Raw genomic sequence first — 16,210 nt, 5'->3', positions numbered from 1 at the left:
TTTGTGTGCCAAAGAGAGAAGAAACTAGATTCTTTTAAAAACAGTGGCTTGAAAATTTTTGAATGATCGTAAAAATGATTAAAATTTTCTTGTCTAATGTGACAATCAAAAATAGAGAGATGTTATTAAAACATTGATTAGAATTACAGTCACAACTTCAAGAGTAAGATCTGGTAAACGAAACAAACAAACAAAAAAACCAAAAAACACTTATGTTTGTGGAAGCAACTACAAGTTTCTCATTAAAAATCCTGAAAAGCATTACTTGAAAATTATGTAAATTAAGTATTTGATATCTTTCCCAATACTTTATACTTTATTATGGCTTGTTATTTTAAACTTTTATTTATATCAGTTGTTTTACTTTATCATTGTTCAATAGAAAGGCTATACAATTTTTACCAAGCTCCATTTAGATCCCCTCTAGTTTATTCTAGTATAGCATACAAACATCATTTAATAAGTGTGCCATGAAGTGAAAACAGTAAGCAGTAGTACCCAACTATATAAGCAGCATATTAATATTCACAACTAGACAATGTGTTCTAGAGTCAAAGGGGGCAGAACCCAGAAGATACCCTTAGCCTATTGATTAGGTAAATATTCAATTTAAGATGATATATTCCCTAGACCACACAAAAAATAGATACCAGTGTAAAAAGATGTGAGGTCTGTAATTTTATCTAGTAGCAATCGCTGCTGCCTCAAGGCAGCAATCGCTGGTGTTTCATGAATTAATTGCCTACCGTGGAGCTTTTCAACATAGAATACAAATTAATCCCACACACCTTACTACTATAAAATTTACTTGCATTTTTCATGACACATGCAGAATCTAAAGATTTATAAATATGGAGTAGATAATGCTTTCCATTTAAATTTGGCATCAAGCTATCGCTCTGAGCCCAAAATAACAATGCAGACAACGCTGGTTTAAAAAAAATCCCAGATTTACTTCATTTTGGCTGTTTGTTCCTTTGCCTAAGTGTTTGGTTTGTTTGTTTTTTTTAATCTTACTCTATAAAGCCAAGCCAAAGTTCTTTATTCGAAGAATCAGATATTTTGACTGATGGTGAAGCAGATGGATCACAAAATTAGGAGGTAGGACAACTGGATACTTCCGATTACAACTCTTTTACAGAATTTTTTGCTTGAGTATGGATCAAGTCCCTTCTTATTTGAGCTAGAGTTTCCTCATCACTAGAATGAAGGTTTTCATTAAATATTTCTGAGTATTCTTTTGAGCAGCATGTGAATTTGTGATCCTAACTTGCTGCAGAAAAAATTTAAATGTATATCATCTTAGAAGTATTTATACTAGTTATAAATTCAAACAAAGTAGGGATTTTAAACGCTGAATTATCCTGATTTTATGCCATGCTGCCACTAATAAACAAACAGCAAGTTCCCTGATAGTGATTCTCTATTATGGGATATTGATATATTTTGGGATTTGAGGTTGGATTGACCTCCCCCTGTTTACAAGACACAACTTTCTGATTTGGTACCTGCTATGTCTCCTATTCATCTTTTTGTAAGACTTTTTAAACATTAAGCAAAACCCTCATGGTACAGAATTTCCCACAAGTGGCTCACATTTCAAAAGTAGAATTCAACTGAGACTTGAAGATGGGCCACACGCAGCACACCTTGCTGACACGTTCTTCTACCCACGTCCCTCCTTTTCTCACTGCCTGGTAATTGAAGTGTTTTTTTGTCAGTGGTGTCAAAGCCTGTCTCCTAGGCTGTCTTATTATTTTTAAATCCCCGACAAGTCCACCACAGTGATCCAGCTCCTTGCACTTTATAGGTGCTCAAGATCTATTGGCCAAGCCAACACGTGTCTCTCAGTTTCTCTAGACTTGCAGGTCCTTAACTTCAGACCCTCGGGTGAGTGGGAGACACAGCAGCTGGCCTGGAAGAAACTGTGCATAAACCACAGATTTTTACTTATGCAGCTTTGTGCATTAATTCTGGATAAGCACATGATAGAATGTCATATGTGTGAATTTTATTTTTCAGGTGTAGTGATGGTGGGAAAGAGGCTGGCAATAGCTATTGTAGACCACACTGCATTACAAAAAATCTGATAAATCCAAGCAATTCAGTTCAAAATGGTCAATTAAGGGGAAAAATGCAGTCATGTAACTTGATAATTCTACATGATACATTAAGTCTCTCACAGACTCCACCAAAATGAAAGCAAAAAGAGTTGAACGAAGGTAGAGGAAGATTTTCTTTAAGGTCCACTACTTGATTTCTTTTAGCTCCTAAATATGTGGGAAGCAGTAAAGCATGGTGCTCAGGCCATTGTACTCACCTGATCTTGGAGTTGGGCAGTGTAATTTGTGCACTGGCTGAACAGATGGATAACTGATCATAGGCAAATTCTTAACTTTTCTCTTCCTCAGTGTCTTCATCTGTAAAATGGGGATATTATTGGTACTTACTTCTTAAGAGCTTTGTGAGGATTAACTACACTAATCCATGGACAACAGACATGCTGTCTACATAACAGGTGCCCAATAATTTACAGTGATTGTGTTGTGTTGTTGATAATGCCCATGACAACAACGATGGCATGTGTCTATTTTTATCATTATAGTGTGATTACACGTCATATATGCTGTATCTCCTTGTTCTGAGATTAACATAGCCTCTTTTAGAAACCACCAAAAGGCTCAACAGTATTGGTTAGAAACATCTGTGAGCAACAAACATTCAGAAACAAACATTCAATTAAGACGACCGCTTGCAGAAGCAGTCCCTGAAGCATATCTGATCTAGAAGGGATGCCCCCATGCACTTCCTGCTGGGAGAGAATCTTCTATTGTTGCCAGTCAGGATCATTCCCTGTTGGTTTGAATTAACCTGAAAGATCCTCAGCAGTTTAGGTATGTTTAGCTCAACATCGCAGATTGTTTATACCTGTGACGCAGGCACGTCAAAAAAACCACCACTGAATCAGTGGCTTAGGGTTTCCAGCTGAAGCTACAGCGGTTCTTTTCTGTAAGCACAGGAAATCAGCCAAGCTCAGTTTGCTTAAGACATTCAGGTAAACCGTTTGCTTTGTCAAAGCACTCTCTCCCAGGAACGACCAAACTATCCTGAATCATTTACTTCTTTCCCATTTGCCATTCTTTTCATGAGGTGGATTCCCCAATCGTAAACACAAAGAAAGTGTTTAATCAGAAGCAGCCAGAAGTGATTGGTGATAACTGGGATTTAATGGCTCAATCTCAAATCTAGTTTCAATTGTGTTTCACCAGAGATTTTTCAGATTCTTGCTATGAGAGTTTGGGAGAAGACAATAAAAATCATGATTCCCTCACTTTTTTCTGATGTTTTGCTATGGCAGTAAATAATATGTTCAGTATTCCCCTGGAAATATACAAAGCACTTTACGTGGTGTGTTCATCATTTACCTCTGACTAAAATGTCCAAATGACTGAGAATGAAAATCATTATGGATAGGAGCAAAGGATGTGTACCAAGATGTTCACTAAAGCATTGTCTACAATTGTGAAAATGAAAACTTATATATTATAAACTGTATAACAATAGGCATGAAGTATACTACTACATGGACTACTATGAAACCATTAAAATAATGATGTAGAAACAAAAAAATGTGAAAAACGGGTTTTAAAATAAAACAATACACACTAACATTAGATTATTTAGTTATTATTCTGGGTCCAACCAGAAGAAAAACAAACAGTAATTTGAGCATGGAAAGTGTAATGAAAAAACTATTAATTATGAAAGAGGATTAGAGTAAGGAAGGAATGGCCAGCGACAAGTAAAGAGAACGCCAAAACACAGCTGAAATAAGGAGAGCCGCTAACCCTCCAGCTGAAAAGAAGACCTGCTCCTCCCTGCCCACAGGACTGAGGTCCAGACCCGGTTGAAAAGAGCATGACTGTGGCTCAGTGGATGGTAAAGAAGCTGCTGTGGTGTCTCATGGTGGAACTTTCTGGAAATAGGCCCTCTGTAAGTTACTGGAAATCCACCTTCTAGGGTTCTAGTAAAACTATGCACGGGGAGATTTCTCACCTGAGGCGCTACTCCAAAACTGCTTGATAGAAGAAGCTGACGGTAGCTGTCGTCCACTGCTCTCTCTGCGCACTGCTGAAGCCGACTACCGGAGAAGTTGTGAGCCCCGGGAGCAGGGCTGAGGACGCCCTCAGAGCTGCAGGAGTGAGTGGGTGTTGAAGACGCCACCAAGAGCCTTCCCAGCAAGCACCGGGGCATCACGAAGCCACACCTTCCTCAGGTGCCATCAATTAGGAAAGCCTAACATCACAGGAGCTGGCCAGGGAAAAACTATTTAAAGGACCCACAGCACTTTTCACAGAGCAAGTAACAAAAGAGTGAATTTCGAGCTGAGAGGCGGTAACCAATGTTACCTCAAGAAAAATTAAATTAAAAAGAAGTTTTGGTTTTTTTTTGCGGTACGCGGGCCTCTCACTGTTGTGGCCTCTCCCGTTGCGGAGCACAGGCTCTGGACGCGCAGGCTCAGCGGCCATGGCTCACGGGCCCAGCCGCTCCACGGCATGTGGGATCCTCCCAGACCGGGGCACGAACCCGGGTGCCCTGCATCGGCAGGCGGACTCTCAACCACTGCGCCACCAGGAAAGCCCTAAAAAGGAGTGTTTATCACATAATCAGTGAAATGCAAATTCAAGCAATAAAATGCCATTTTTGACAAAAAACAAACTGACACAAAGAGTATATAATATTAAAAGGTTAACAATGGCTCTCTTTGGGTGGGAAATTATCAGTGAATTTCTCATTTTTCTTGGAGCATTGCCATATTCCTACAATATAAATGTACATAGATTTCCAATGCACAAAAATAAAATACAATTATCAACTCAGCTACCCAATAAACTTAATATTCACTCAATAACTTTTACTCTGTATTTAATTACAGCATAAAATGTAAGAACAAATGCAATATGGATGCTGCATATTAAAGGAACTCGATCAGTCTTACTCATGTTGTGGAATCAAGGAAAGGACCATTCAAGCGTTTCCATGAGTTTCTCTTCCATTCTACCTAAAACTCCCTCTTGCTGGAGGAATTCTGTCCATCAAATTCTAGTTATCCAAATCAACACATTTAATATATCTTACAGGGGTATTAGTGCTGTGTGTGTGTGTGTGTGTGTGTGTGTGTGTGTGTGTGTGTGTGTGTAGGGGTGGTGGGTACAGGTGAAATAAGTTTAGGAAATGATCAATGTACCAAAGGGGAACAGGTTTACATATTATTGTTTCTATCTGCACATACCACACAGGTGTGTACAGAACTGCAATAGTGTTTGGATCTACCTAGAGCCCGGATATGATTCTGCTTTACCAACCCAACAAGGAACTTCTTCTGTGCACATGATTGAATCAAGGGGAATGAACATGTTTGGGGGAAGTTTTAAAGGCCTACACAAAGCACTGCAGCTCTGTCAAGTGCTGTAATATAATTATAAAAGTTTTTTTTAAAAAAATTTACTGTTGCCTTTCAGTCTACCTTCTTGTCATTTGCTACGCTCTACCTTATTTTAAATGTGATTTAAGGAAATGCTCCATACTTTCTTAGTCTGTCCCTCCCTTTCTTCCTCTCTGCCTAATAAAAGAATAAATATATAATCGAGCCAAAAAAAACCCCATCCAGCTTATTTGTAAAAAAAGCTTCAACTAGCAACCTAAGTGTCCATCGACAGATGAATGGATAAAGAAGATGTGGCACATATATACAATGGAATATTACTCAGCCATAAAAAGAAATGAAATTGTGTTATTTGCAGTGAGGTGGACGGACCTAGAGTCTGTCATACAGAGTTAAGTAAGTCAGAAAGAGAAAAAGAAATACTGTATGCTAACACATACATATGGAATCTAAAAAAAAAAAAAAAGGCTCTGAAGAACCTAGGGGTAGGACAGACATAAAGACGCAGACATAGAGAATGGATTTGAGGACATGTGGAGGGGGAAGGGTAAGCTGGGACGTAGTGAGAGAGTGGCATGGACATACATACACTACCAAATGTAAAATAGATAGCTAGTGGGAAGCAGCCGCACAGCACAGGGAGATCAGCTCGGTGCTTTGTGACCACCTAGAGGGGTGGGATAGGGAGGGTGGGAGGGAGACACAAGAGCCAGGAGATTTGGGGATATATGTATGTGTATAGCTGATTCACTTTGTTATACAGCAGAAACTAACACACCATTGTAAAGCAATTATATTCCAATAACGATGTTAAAAAATAAAAATAAGCTTTAAAGAAAGCTTCAACTGCAAAGGGACATGTTACCGCCTGCTACCATCAATATAATACCTAACAATTTATCATTGACGCTGTAAGAAAGTTAGTGGTGTACCTAAAACCATCTTTTATTTTAAATATCCCTTGTTGTGCTAGTGATGATTTTCCTTTATTATCCCCAAGTCATAGATTTAAACCTAAAGAGACAAACCCAATTTCACCTCTCTAAATTATTCTACTGTAACCACATGTACCCTAACTGTAGGAGATGCTTGAGCCATTTTCTACTTAAAATTCCGAAAGACTCGTGCTCACATAATCCCCACGGACACTTTTGCAAATGATCAAAAATTTCATCAAGGCCACTGGATCAGAACAATTAGTGGGTACATCAAGTAAAAAGCAATATAAAGGGTTAACACTAAGAATACCTTGAGGGAAAAGCCTAATTGTGTGCCTCTGTAGGTAAGACATCCATATTTCTTTTAAAATGCTTTTAGGGCAGTACTACAGATGCATGTTAATATACCCTGCTTGATTTAAAAAAGAAACTTTAATGGTGGAACATATCAAATTCAAATAGCACAAGTTGCAGCGCTTGATTTTTCTTAAAAGTCCATTTTTACTTCTTACTCTTCAATCTTGACATCACTTTTAGAATGCTTCCCCAACACCTGTCCCCTGATCCAGGCAGCAGTGATATTTCCTTACGTCTATGTTTCTTTTATCACATTGCATCATAATCATTTACTTAATCAACTTTCTGCTACAATATGAGTTCTGTGAAGCCAGGATCCATGTTTTATTAAGTTTGAATCTCCAAAGTTTAGTGGATTTGCTGTTTCAATAAATATTTATTAAATGTCTACTCTTTCCCAGATGTGTGTGCTGGGTATAAATAAGGTGTCTTGTCAAAAAGAGAGATGCGGTTCTTGGGCTCATGGAATTTAGAGTTCAGTGAGGGAAACAGTAAATTAACAAGAAAACATTCTAACCAATAATTACAAATTCATACAAGTTCTATAGCATAAAAGAGAAAGATGTTGCGACACATATTAACCTGGGGGAGTTTCTCGGGATAAACAGGACAAGGTCACCCTTGGAGGCCACTTGGAAGCCACTTGGAAGTATGTGAGGCTCAACATAAGGGAATAGAGTGTGTGAAGTTTCTGAGTCCAGGAGAACTCAGCAGGAATAAATGGAGGAGTGAAGAAATAAATGATTTGGAAATGAACACTGTGGCAACATGATGGAAAGTTGAAACATTACCTGTGCCTCTAAGAAGCTTATAAACAGCAAGGAAATTGAGCCCGAGAATCCCCATCCTTTCAGTCCTGCATGTCACTCAACCTATTTCTATTCTTTTTTCTTTTAACCAAGGCAGACATTGCTAATCAATCACGGCATTCTTCCCCCCAAGGCTGCACAGAGCTTAAATTTTTTTCTTAATTCAGTGCTCTGCCAACCATTACCACTCATTCAAAATGGGCACTCAAGATGATACCCTTTTGCCCTTCCTGATGTAAGTGGTTAATACCATTTTTACCTAATTAATAAACAATTTGATATTGGCTTGAGGGGGACAAGAGGTAGCAAACTGAGCTAATATATATAAAGCAGTGAAGGTTGTAAATGGATAAGCAGCCTGGCTCATTACAGGTGCTGAATGATAGGAGTGATTATAATGATGCTGGGAAAATATGGGGCATCCAGTAATTGATGGGAGCTAGCATTTGAGGCTACTCCTGAGGGTGAGAGAAATTACCAAGTGGGAAGCACTGAGTCACTGAAGTCACTCTTTCATAACGCCATAGTTTTTAGCTAACATAACGTCATATGTTAGCTTGGGACAGCCAAGCTAATATTTTCTCAAAAATACAGAGAAAACAATATCTTTACACTCAAGCAAAAAAAAAAAAAAAAAAAAAAAAACATCGTCATCAGAAAGGATATATGCAGTTGGAAACTAGCATCTTGACCTAGTCCTAGTACATTTAGAAATGAAACCTCATCAGCTTTACTGACTTCACCACTTAGTCCATGTACCAGAACTTCAGCAAGCCAGATTTAGCCAGTCTAAAACATTCAGTTTTCCCCCACCTGCACTGAGTGAACCATGCATCTTAGGTATAAAATGACAGCATTTATAATTTAGTAGGAGCTAAACCCAGAAGTACTCTAACATGTTATTAAGGTTGAAAATTTCTTAGAAACCAAAGAAATACAGAGGTTTAGTTCTTATGATGACATTAATTGGAAATACGTTGCATCTACTACATGCTGAGAATCTCCTTGGATATGAATTGATGCACTGAGACCTAGCCATAGGATATAGCTACCCAACCCACTGCCTACTTATAAGTTCTTCTGCATAAGGTTTTATTATATATTGTTTCACTTTAGAACTGCCTACGTTGGGCAGAGTAGTTTTCCTGAGTTATAGTAATAGTTACCACTTTGAGCGTCTGTTTTATGTCAGTGCCGTGCTAGGCCTTTTATATATATTATTTATAATGCATACACTAACCCAGTAAAGACTGACCTGATTTCTACCTCACAGACAAGGCAACTGCAGTTCAGAGAATTTAAGGAACTTGTTCAATTTACGTAACTAAATCAGTGATAGGGATGGGATTTGGATGCAGTTCTGTCTCACTCCAGAGCTCATGTCATTTTCACTACCCTTTGTTTGCACGTTAGCTCTATCTCATTCCACAGCCACACACAGATTAGGGAAAATTAGAGGACCACCCCAGACACCACATTTGTAAGGACCTGCCTTTAGGAAGGGGGAAAGCGGGCTAGCTTGTGGGGGAGAGAGTTGTTCCCGTCTGATGCTAGGGCTTGTACAGCCTCCATCAGCCCCGGAATCTCTCTGACAGCACCTGAGCAATGTATGTGATCAGCACTTTCCACCTTCCTTATGGCTACATATGCTGATTAATTGTTCCTGGTACAGATGCTCATTTTAACAAGTCACTCATTGTAAATAGGGCTAGGTGTAGGGCCCATTTCCTGCTCCACCCACTTTATTGAAGCCAAATACTCCATCTATATCCTTCCTGAGTTGTATCTCACAGTTATAGACAATAGGCACTGTGAGTCTTAAGCATGAATAGATTGACATAAAGGCATTCTCTCTTCCCTAAAAGGAAAAAAAAAAGTACACTTACTGGGTGATAATATGGCAGGAAGTCTGCTACATATCTTTATAGACAGGGTACCGAGGTATAATTATTTCACTTTAGCTCACAGATGCTTTCACTCGTTTCCTGATTTTCGTTTTGTTTTGTGCGGCTCATGACAGACCAAACCATTTTTGCACAGATCAGGCCCTGCAGCTCAGGGCCGACTCTCATAGATACTCTGAATCAAGTACAGAGATGAGCAGCTGGGAAGATGGGGGAGGCAGTCAGGGAGGCAGGGAGACCTGAATAGATGAGTAACAGGGACCAGGAAGGAGGACAGAGGCTCCGTACGTGATTAAACATGAATATGGGCCCTCTTGCCAACCAGATGCATCATCTTTATGCAACTGGAATGACCCCTCTTCCCACACCTCCCTACGCCACACAGAATGCTTTGACTGATTTTTACTGACAGCTCAGCATGTGCTATAACAGCAGTAGCACACCGAGTAGAACAGGTTGACAGTGTGGCAGATACCGCCATCCCTTTCCAATGTTTGTAGGCTTTCTGAGCAGGCCGTGGGCGTCCTGTGCACCTCACTCCTTTTCTAGCAGAGGCCAAGCGATGCAGACATTAACTATGCACCTAAATGAGACTCCTAATGAGACAGAGCAGGACCCTATGATCCCTTCCCCTAACCATGTCCTCTGCCTGCTTTTTGTCTGTGAAAAATCTTTAGCCAAAAATTAAGTTTAATCAGAAAGTGAGAAAATGCAGAAGCAAAAAATAAAAGCAGTCAAACAGGACAAAACAATAATAATTTATCAGTAAGCAAAGTTAAGGACCTTTAGTTCCTCCTCAATGGCTATAGATAATATTCTGAGCCATATCCTGTGAGCTGTGTGAAACCCCACTAGGTGAAGAAGTTAAGTACATGATGACCAGACTGTAGGCATGACATAAGCTGCCACAATTCACAATTCTGAGAACTGGCCTCAAAGAAATGAGAACAAACCGACCCTGGAACTGAAGACTAACTGTACTTAAAACAATCAAGATGACACTGGTCAGACCACCGATGACCAATTTCAAGATGACGGTCAGAGCTGACTGTGCTGTTTCTGCGTGTAGCCCCCCTCCCTCCGTCTATAAAAGCTCTTGCCCCCTCATTGGGTGGGTGCGGGGAGTTGGCCTTCGGACAGACGTCCTCCCTCCCACACCCCCTGGTCGCCGGCACCCAAAACAAAGTAAACTTTCCTTTCCACCAACCTTGTCTCTTTACTTGCTTTTGAGCGGCGAGCAGCTAGACCCCACTTCCGGTTACAGTAACAGGAAAGGGAGAGAGAAAAAATCATTTAAATACATGATGTAGAGAACACAGATGTAGAGAACAAATGTATGGACACCAAGGGGGGAAAGTGGCGAGGGGAGGGTGGTGGTGGGATGAATTGGGAGATTGGGATTGACGTATATACACTACTATGTATAAAATGGATAACTAATGAGAACCTGCTGTATAAAATAATAAATAAAATTAAATTAAAAAATTAAAAAAAACCATAAGTGGCATTTTATGCACCAGTTCAAATAAGGGGGAACCTAATCATTGTGAATGATAAACAAGTTTGTGAAAAACCCACTGCTTATTAGAACAGCACGCTCCACGTAAAAATAAATTTTCTAATGGTAAATATAGCAGAAGGCTACAATTACAACCTTTCAATGATTGCAATCCATAGAAAAGCCATTTAGTGATAAATTGGAGAGCAAGAGGAGATTAGCACCTGTTTAAGCTTCCATTGATTCTATCACGTTGTTTGGCTGGCAGTAACTAGGCTATGATGGAAAAGTTGAGAAAAACTCATTTTTCCCCTATCTAAATATTATTAATTGCAAGCATTCATTTTGAAAGATTTGTGGCTCTTTGGCAGAAAAGGATCTGCTTGACAACTACTAATTATACTTAATAATAAATAATATTTATCATTTACATTTTTTTTTTTTTTTTTTTTTGGTACGCGGGCCTCTCACTGTTGTGGCCTCTCCCGTTGCGGAGCACAGGCTCCGGACGCGCAGGCTCAGCGGCCATGGCTCACGGGCCCAGCCGCTCCGCGGCATGTGGGATCTTCCCGGACCGAGGCACAAACCCGCATCCCCTGCATCGGCAGGCGGACTCTCAACCACTAGCGCCACCAGGGAAGCCCTACATAATTATTTTCATATTTAAATCCTTTCACAGATTTTGTTTCCTCATATGGAATATCGGTGCAACTTGACTGCATATAATGTTATGATATTTCTGTGAAACCAGCCCCAAGTGGTAAGCTTTCATAAGAAAATCGGGGCCTTAATCTTATCTCTATTAACAAGTGTTAACAAATCATTAGAATTTCCTTTTTCAGCACCTGAAGAGGCGGGCAGTATTGAACAACTATCTGAGGAACACTGAACTGACTTTTTGCCAAAACACCCAGTTAACGCCAAAACTGTGCAAAAATATTTAGAAGAGGCAGAGACATGAGGCAACAAGATCAATGAGAGACGTATTAAATTAAAATAAATAACCTATCTCTCTCTCTATCTGCCTACCTATCTATCAACAGGGTGAAAACAAAAGAGCAAAACAAATGAAATCAATATACTTAATATAGTTGTGAATGTAAAGGTCTGAATATAGATTTTTTTAAAAATTGTATGTACGAGTTGGATATTTGACCTAGTGAGTACCTGTGTAGAAATTTATTCTAAGGATTCCACAGAAATCTAGGTACCATGGCATTAATTGGAATACTATTTGTAAAAAAGAAAAACTTGGAAATAATTTGTTTCCAACAATAGGGCATTGTTTAAATAAGTGATATCATATGTTGAAATATTAAATAATTTTTAAATTTTCTAAATGAGGAATATTATATCATGTGGGAAATTGTCATGATAACATTAGGTGAAAAGGTACTAGAAATAAAAATTATATAAACAGTATATCTTAGCCTTATTAAATAATGTATGTATAAAATATATGTAAATATATGTTTATATATATATGCACATATAAGTGGGAAAATGCAAAAATGGAAAAGATAATATTTATCTCAAAGTTCTGCAAGTGTATTTATATTTTTCCTTTACATTTTTCTGTATTTTATTATTTTTCTACCATAAAATATTAATTACTATGTATTTTTGAACAACTCTATTTTTTAAAATTGTTTTTACATATAGAGTGGTCACGTGTTTGCTTAGCAGAGTGCAAGTGAAAAGTAAAGGCTGTTTTTGTGGTTCTCATGATGTTTAAAAGACTAAAACAAGTTCTGAGACCTCGAAGTCTACTTTGGCCACACAATTCCACATCTAGTCTGGAAGCTCATCATAAGACTATCAAGCAACTGGGTGAAAAAGATATTTGCTGCAACACTATTTATAATAGGAGAAAGATGGAACCAACATTAAGGTCTACCGAAAGGGGATCTATGAAATGAATGGTGCTACAGCCACTGCCTAGAGCTACAGCTATTAAAATGATCATGTTCCGGGAACACAAATTCACCCGGGAGGGGCTGTTCTTGCAGGCTGTTTGCATCAAACAGGAATCGCTGACGATGAAGCTCTCGTTGGAGAACACCTCCCAGGGCATCAGATGTACCTGCGCTTCAACTTCCCCCACATCCAGGTAAGGCTGCACACCAAGTATCACCAGACTGTCCACTTTTCAGGAGAAGCTGCAACATGCCTAGGCTTTTCAGATGTTGTGCAGGCCCGGGGGTGGGACTCGGGGGTGGGGAATAAAATGTCTATGGGCAAAAAAAAAAAAAATGTCTATGGGCTGAATTTAACTAGTCAGCCAAGAGTTTGCAAACTTTGATGCAGAATTAAATTTATAACTATGTAATAATGTCCAATGCTTACATTAAATTTTAAAACAGGGGTTTAAAACATTATGTTTTTATTTAGGTTAAACTATGTGTATATGTTAGTATGTTTGTGTGATGTTCACACAAATGAACATACACACAATATAGGGAGATAAAAAGCAGAGATGAATGGATCTGAAAGTACTTTTTTTTGGGTAGTGGGTTATTTTGAATGACTTCAGGTTTTTTTTTCCATACTACTCTATATCTATATTCTACTATATAAAATATTGTATATTTATACTATTCTGTATTTTTATTTTTGAAACAAACACATGCAGATTTTATGATATAAGAATTATACAATTATACTTAATAGAAATATAGATTTCCTTTTTTGCATATGTTGTCTCATTCTGTCTCAAAAGGACCATGTCAGAAGCACTAGATCCAGTTCTGAGCATTGCCTTTTTGGGAGTATTTTAGAAAACAAAAGCAAGTACAAACATCATTAAACAAGATGGGGAAGGGCCTAGACATACTTTCACAGGATTTTTAGGAAAAAACATTAGATGTTTTCCTGAAGAAAAGTAGACTTCAGTTGTGTGATAATGGACTACAAAGATGTGAAGTGCAAACATGGGTATTTGAAACTCAAATATTTTTCTCTGTAGTTCCATCAGGTCAAGCTAAGACCAATGGGTGACATGCTTCAGGAAGGCAACTATAAGGAAGTACTTTGTAGAAATTATAGCTGTTCATATGCTGGATGACTTAACTCACCAAGTAGAGCATTCAAGATACGAGGAGTGCTCAAACAGAGGCCAGATTACCAGTACTTTTATAGCATGAATTCTTACATTGGATGAGGTGATAAAACAGATGACGTCAACTTCTAAAATCGAGATCATATTTCCCTTTGAGTCCTACCACTATGATAATATAATCTCAGTTATGGTATAAAGCAGGTAACTGATTTGAGAAGGGTACTGAGTTTGAGGACATATTGACTGATTCATTCCACAAATACTTTACTAAGGGACTATGCTAAGGGCCTCGGATCCCATGAAACAAAACGCCAGCAGAAGTGAATCCCTTTAATGAAACAAAGTATGTGGAAGACAAATCATTAAATGCTTACTTACAGTAAAGCATGCAATGTATCCTGAAACAGGATATATAAATGACTATATGTCCAGGGCTTGCCCCAAGAGCAAGTCTTCTCTAAATGGATTATTTTTCTTTTCTCTTTCTTTACCTTGTCTTCCCCACTTATATCTCTACTCTCTGCTTCAGTGAAAGATATTTCTCCTTTCCACTTCTAGCTGAAAATAAAACAAGTCTCAGGTGTCAATTTACTATGTAACTGTGGGTCCCTCTCTGTATTACAAAACAAGACTCAGGGGACAGTGAGTCCTGATATCATGACCTCCAAAAGGGTCACAAGGGATCTCCGAAAATTTCAATAGTTTTAGGGTCTTTTCTACACCTTTTCCAATGATTCAGGTATGGAGGTTTCTATATCTTGGGCCTAGAATTCCTTCTACTGAGTGGCAAGTCGATATGGTTTTAGTGCTTATATCCTATAAGTTCTTTTAATTAGTGTCTTATAGCCCCTCAAAGTGTTTATATATATATATGACTGGCCACCATTTAAAATGAAAAAAATAATTTACATTGCTACTTATCCTCACTGAGTTGCCCATTTAAGAAGCAGAACTACACTGTCAGAGCATCCACTTTTGTAATACCTTAGCCATAGTATTTTAACATATATAGTAGTTCTCAATATTTACAGTGTACTGGAAGCACCATATTAGTCAGGGTACTCCAGAGAAACAGAACCAATAGGAGATATATAATAAATATAATGTAATATATGTAATTGCTTTAACATATGTAATTGATATTAAACATATATTAAATATTAAATATATTGTGTATTAAACATAAGCTGGAAACTAGGAAATCCAGGGGTGTAGTTTTCAGAACTGACGTAAGCCACAGTCAGAGGGCAGGGGATCAGATCAAACACTCAGGCAGAGAGAGCAAATTCTCCTTTCCTCTGACTTTTTATTCTTTTGGGGCCCTCAAGAGATTGGATGAGGCCCACCTACACTGGGGAGGGAAATCTGCTTTACTCCATGTACCAATTCAAATGCTAATCTCATCTGGGAACACCCTCACAGACTTACCCAGAAATAATGTTTAGCAAAATATCTGTGTATCTCAGGATATAGTTGAGTTGACACTTAAAATTATCCATTACTTCTGCAAACCTTAAAATATACCAATGCCTCAGTCCAGCCTCCAGAAATTCATATTTAATTGGTATAAATTACAGGCTGGGCTTTAAGATTATCAAAAGCTCCCCAGGAGATTTTAATGAATCACCAAAAGTTAAGAACCATTAACATCATAGAACATTTCTTTCTTGATGAGAAATCAAAATGCTTCTCACTTTTAGCGTTGATGCCCTGGGAGAGATATTATCTACCTCTGTAAGGTGCCTTCAGAGTATCCCACTGTACCCCATGTAGTCAGTATTTTCCAACAGGCCACTGCAAACATGTGCCTCCAAGTCTGGTCAAAGTCAATCCAAATATTTTTCCCCAATATGGTAGCAGATGGTAGAATTTCTTTTATGATCACCACGTTGTATGGTAGGCATAATTATTCCCATGTAGAGGGTGAACTGAGATTCAGAGAAAAATAGGGGTGCATATTGCCACAAAGCTAGCAAATGTAAAAAATTAGGAAAAGGTCAAGTTTTCTGATCCAATTTAAATAAGTAGCAGGTATCATTATTTTATTTATTCCACAGATACTGCTGTCAGGGGTGAGTAGAAAAAAAGCAAATGAATGAAAATGTAGTCAGCCTATGAACGGGAAGATTAGCTAGCATCCTTCACACAAAAGACCTGATACGTATTCGGCCACTAGAGAGGTTTAGTCAGTGTATTTACA

General features: G+C 38.4%; 1 protein-coding gene across 6 annotated transcripts in view; it reads right to left on the bottom strand.

Moving 5' to 3' along the window:
* Nucleotides 1-16,210, bottom strand: part of GRM7 (glutamate metabotropic receptor 7) — an 859,725-nt gene that overhangs the window by 779,429 nt on the left and 64,086 nt on the right. The window contains exons 1-2 of one of the 6 annotated variants that reach the window (XM_060022951.2): nt 4,057-4,408; nt 2,321-2,420 (exon numbers count right to left, since the gene is read on the bottom strand). The exons of the other annotated variants lie outside the window; for them this stretch is intronic. The gene's annotated coding sequence lies outside the window, so the exon portion shown is untranslated. Of the gene's footprint in view, nt 1-2,320; nt 2,421-4,056; nt 4,409-16,210 lie in introns of those variants that run through there. 6 annotated transcript variants of the gene reach the window in all.

Source organism: Delphinus delphis, chromosome 10 (genome assembly GCF_949987515.2).
Source record: "Delphinus delphis chromosome 10, mDelDel1.2, whole genome shotgun sequence".
Classification (NCBI taxonomy): Eukaryota; Metazoa; Chordata; class Mammalia; order Artiodactyla; family Delphinidae; genus Delphinus; species Delphinus delphis.
This window is presented reverse-complemented; position numbering and strand designations above follow the sequence as displayed.